The following is a 5,621-nucleotide window of genomic DNA, read 5'->3' as shown; positions in this document are numbered from 1 at the left end:
ATAGGTGAATCAAGTAGTTCACATCAAATCACTCTAGTGATCACTCGATTTAGTACATAGTGACTTAGTTGATCATATATTAAGCGTATATATATATATATATATATATATATATATATATATATATATATATATATATATATCACTAAATATAATTAATTTCATTTGTTTATCACTAAATATCATTGATTCCCTTTGTTGATCACTAAATATGGGTGAATCATATCATAACAGTTGCAACAATTGCAGTATCTGTTGCAGCAAGTAACATAGTTGTTGAACAAGACATATCACTTGTTGGATAAAATACAACAAGTTTCCTAGTTTCTATAACAAGTCATTTCACTTGTTGGAAAAACTCAAACAACCAACCTAGTTACGGTAACAAGTCATGTCACTTGTTGGACAAACCCCAGCAAGTAACTTAGTTGCTGCAACAGATTTGTTAATTGCAGCCAGTCTTGTCACTTGTTGGATGAAGTCCAACAGATAAATGGTTGTTGCAACAAGTTCTTCTATTTGTTGTGATATGTTCAACAACTAACTAGTTGTTGTTGCAGCAAGTCCTGTTACTTGTTGGAAAACCCCAAAATTTTACAGAGCTGTTGCAACAGATTTATCACCTAGCTTGTTGGAATTTTTTTTAGCAATTTATTAACAGAACATACATTTGTGATTTGAACAAGATCAACATATCACTTAGGTGATTTGTTACAACTGATCACTTAGTTGTTGGAGACAACTTCGGTTGTCTCTGTTTCATCCAATAGCTGTAAAATATGTCCAAAAACTAATGTAGTTGTCGCAACAAGTAGACTTCTTGTTGCGACAAGTCAGTGAGTTGTTGGAAAGAGTAGAAGCTATTCAACAGCTTTCACAGTTGTTACAATAAGTAGGCTAACATATTTTACACCTTTTAGCAGTTGTTGCAGCAGATTAGTACAGAAGTTGTAATAACTGCATAAATTGTTGCAAGTGTTGCAGAAACTATAACATCTATTACAATAAATTCAGAAGCTCTTATACAACATCTTTAGCACTTGTAGCAACAACTGTAACTGCTACTGTAAATTGTTGGAAAATCAGCAGCTATACCCAGATGAATAACTGAAATAAAACAACATTGTTTTACTTACCAAATGAGTGAAAATAACCTATGAAGTAATGCCCAGTGCTCAACGAATGAAATTCGGTCTGAAAATTACCTAAATAGGGTGAGTTTTTTTTTTTTTTTTTCTTAAGCAACTTTTTTCTAAATGAAAGCAGCAGCAGCAGCAAAAGAGGAGGAGTAGGGGGGGGGGGGGGTGGAATCGTAGAAAACCAAAAAAAATTGGGGAGGGGGGGTCGTGGTGGTGTAAAAAACCAAAAAAAAAAAAACTTGTTAAAACTTTTCTTTAAGAAAAAAAATTTGAGGGGGGGGGGGGTGAGGGGTGGAGGTGGGTCCCACTGAGGGGGATGACGGGGGTGAGGGGGAAGGGGGGGGGGGGCTGGTGGGTTTTCGCCCCACCAATTTTAGATAATTAGGGTTTTATGAAGTTGAGCCAAAGTGTAAAAAATAAAACTTGGGGGCAAGTCCGAAAAAGAGTCAAAGCTCCTTAATCACTAATCCAAAATTTGTCACCCCCTACTTAATAAAAATAACTTGAGTTACTCCAACTTAAATTTGAAACTTTTTTGTCACCTATAATTAATTGTCCCAAGTAAGTGAGTGAGCCACAAATAGACTCTTTTAGATAATAGGGGTCGTTTGGTGTGACGGATAAGCAAAAATAGTCCCGGGATAAAATTTTAGTGCCTCCTTATCCCATGTTTGGTTGGACTAAAAATCCGGGATAACTAATCCCGGGATAACCTTATTTTATCCCACCTTGAGGGTGGAACAACTAATTCCGGGATAACTTGTTTCCCAACCAAACGAGCCCTTAGGGTTTTATTAAGTTGGGCCAAAGTGTAAAAAATAAAACTTGGGGGCAAGTCCGAAAATGAGTCAAAACTCCTTAATCACTAATCCAAAATTTGTCACCCCTACTTAATAAAAATAACTTGAGTTACCACAACTTAAATTTGAAACTTTTTTGTCACCTATAATTCATTGTCCCAAGTAAGTGAGTGAGCCACAAACCGCATTTGCACAAATAGATTTTTTTTTTTTGTTTGAATCAGGTAAGTTGCACAAATAGACTCTTTTAGCGCGTTGTTTAATTTTTGTCCTCATTTTTTCAAAATTTGCACAAAATAACCTCAATTTTCAAGTTCTGACGGATGCTCAAAAGTTGTGAACAATCTCATCACAAGTTTTGACGGATCTGTCACATGTTCATTTGTTCACAACTTGTGCCACTGATAAAAACTAACAAGTTTTGACAGATTCATCAACAGTTGTGAATAATTAAATTTTCGATGCATACTCAAAACTTGTGTGAAGTTTAACACTCGTCAAAACTTGAAAAAAGGGGAAAAAGTTAAACAACGCTGTACCAAAGGGCCATTTGGTGAAATTTTCTGCCTGAGAGATGTTTTAGGTTGATTTTCTCCAATAGCTAGCCTTTTCCAAGGACATTGTTTATATTTTATTCATGTTTTAATAAGTTTTTCAAATATGACCTATGTGCTTTATAATCGAAAAGAATGAAAAATTTACCGATACTTCAATAAATTAAGACTAACATAACGTTTGGTCATAAGATTTTTTATAGATAGCTCAAATTCTTCTATAACTTCAGAATTAGTTGATCAAAATTTAATCGAAACACATAAGTGAAAATGAAATGACTCTTTATCTTCAAATTATCTGCACACGGTTCTAGATAATGAATTGCATTCCCCAAAGTAAGAATACCTTCCCTATATACTTCATGAATCCAAGGGATTATGAGCCAGTTTAGATTGACTTATAAGTTGCTTATAAGCTGTTTTCAGTTTTTTTGAGTGTTTGGTTGGCCAGCTTAAAGTTATTTTGTGCTTAAAATAAGCTCAAAAAAATAATTGGGCCCATTTGACTTAGCTTATCTAAAGCAGCTTATAAGCTGAAAACAGCTTATAAGCCAAAAAAATAAGTTAGATTACCCAACTTATTTTTTTTAGCTTATAAGCTGCAAACAACTTATAGGCATAAGCCCATCCAAACAGGCTCTATATAGATTTGTTATTGGAAAGGAAAAATCAAAAGAGCACATAGGAGAATCACATTGTCTTTTGCCGCTAATAAGCTGCCCCGTGGACATCTATATATAGTTACGCGATAAGGAGAAAAATTTGTCCAGTATTTGGTAATTTTCACTCTTATAAATTTCGAGATTTTGAAACATGACTAATCTTTGCCCAAAGTATGAAAAAAACGTGATTTTGATAGCTTAAAAAAAAAGTAGCCTCTTTCACGCACAGAATCTGTGCGTGAAACCTACTTTTGTAACTTTTTTTTTTTGTGTGTTATTTTGGTTCCAAATTTTTTTTTTTTTTTTTTTTGTGTCACTTAAGTCGCGGACTCTGAGTTATGGAACTCTTGTCACGTGTAAATGGCCTAAACAACACTTTACTCTAACCTTACTATCGTGGCAACATTTACAGTGACCTATTCTTTATAATTTTTGGTCATATATGCTCACAAGTTATAGCACTAATGAACTGCATGCTTAAGTATTACATATTTTTACAAGATTTGTTAATTGGCTCATTGGTTGTGACTATTCCTTCAGTTTAGAAATTTTATAATATTTCCTTTTAGATATTAAAATTTCGAACGTTTCATGTTTGTTGTATGTGTATTACTTATCACTTTTACATACAATACATGTTACTGAGAATTTTATTGCATAAGGTTTCAGCAGTAAATTTGTGTAAGGTTTCGAATTAATGTCTAGTGATTCATATAATTTTATTTGATTAAGATTTAGCCACAACAATCTTGATTAAATGAAATTATATATTTTGTTCAGGATCACATAAGGAAATTATAGACATTAAATAAGGTCTAATGTCTAAGTGATCTATAATTTTATTTGTTTGAAGATTAGCCACAACATATTTAATTTTATTTGGTTCAGCCTGTATACGGTGTCATGACGGCATCATAAGAACATTGTCTAATGTTCGACATGTTCCTGATATGAAAAAGAATCTGATCTCTCTTGGTACTCTTGATAAGCTCGGATATAAGCATGCGGGTGAAGGTGGAATATGCAAGGTGATCAAGGGTTCTCTAGTCATGGTAAAGGCCAAGCGGGAGGGTGGTCTTTATGTACTTATGGGCAGCACCATTCTAGGTACTGCGAATACTGCAACCTCACAGTTATTAGATGATGACAAGGCTAAGATGTGGCATATGAGATTAGGTCACATGAGCGAGAGGGGGTTGGCAATTTTGAGCGACCCAAACCTTTTGAAAGGTGAGAAGATTAGTAAACTTGATTTTTGTGAGCACTGTGTCCTTGGTAAGCAGAAACGGGTCAGCTTTAGTACGGGCAAGCACAAAACCGAAGGGGTACTTGACTACATTCATTCAGATTTATGGGGTCCATCTCAGGTTCCATCCAAGGGTGGAAAGAGGTATCTTCTTACTTTCATTGATGATTTTTCATGCAAGGTTTGGGTATACTTCTTAAAGGCTAAAAGTGATGTCTTTGAGAATTTCAAAAACTGGAAGACATTAATTGAAAATCAGTGTGACAAAAAGATTAAGTGTCTTCGAACAGATAATGGCTTGGAGTTTTGCAATGAAGAGTTTGACAATTTCTGCAAGATTCATGGTGTATTGAGACATAGAACTGTTAGGCATACACCATAACAGAATGGAGTAGCTGAAATGATGAACCACACTCTTCTTAAGAAAGCACGATGTACGCTCTCTAATGCCAAGGTGCCTAAGGAGTTCTGAACGGAAGCAGTAAATTACTGCTTGTTATGTAGTTAATCTTTCTTCAGTGTCGGCGGTTGACTTCAAAACTCCAAATGAGGTATGGTCAGGTGAATCGTCTGATTACTCGTACTTAAGAATCTTTGGATGTCCCGCATATTATCATGTAAGTGGTGGAAAACTAGATCCTAGGGCTCGAAAAGATTTATTAATGGGATATGCTGAAGGGGTAAAAGGATATAGAATATAGAGTTTTTATCCTCTTAAGTTTGTAATAAGTAGAGATGTTACTTTTGATGAGGCCTCTATACTTGATCCTGGAAAGACTTCTATTGAGTTTGCAGGACAGAAAGTTCTTATAAGAAAAATGACGGATGAAAATGTGAAACTCACCGAGCAGGAGGATCAAGTGACTCAGGTGGCGTTAGATAATGAAGTTGCTCACACAATAGTACCTGAAGGTGAACCATACAGTATAGCTACTGGAAGGGACAAACGAACTCCGAAGCCTAATCCAAAATATTATCCTCAGCCTTCGAAAGCTAATGTTGTGGCCTATGCATTAGCTATTGCCGAGGAGGAAATAAAGGATTTGGAACCCTTAAGCTATACAGAAGCTACTTTGTGTGGTGAAGCTGATCAATGGCGTTTAGCCATGACCGAAGAGATAGAGTCTCTGCACAAGAACCACACATGGGATTCGATGAGTCTACCACATGAGAAGAGAACTGTCGGTTACAAATGGGTCTTCAGAAAAAAGGATGGCATT

Source organism: Lycium barbarum, chromosome 10 (assembly GCF_019175385.1).
Source record: "Lycium barbarum isolate Lr01 chromosome 10, ASM1917538v2, whole genome shotgun sequence".
Classification (NCBI taxonomy): Eukaryota; Viridiplantae; Streptophyta; class Magnoliopsida; order Solanales; family Solanaceae; genus Lycium; species Lycium barbarum.
The sequence above is the reverse complement of the archived record's forward strand: the minus strand, read 5'-3'. Positions refer to the sequence as shown.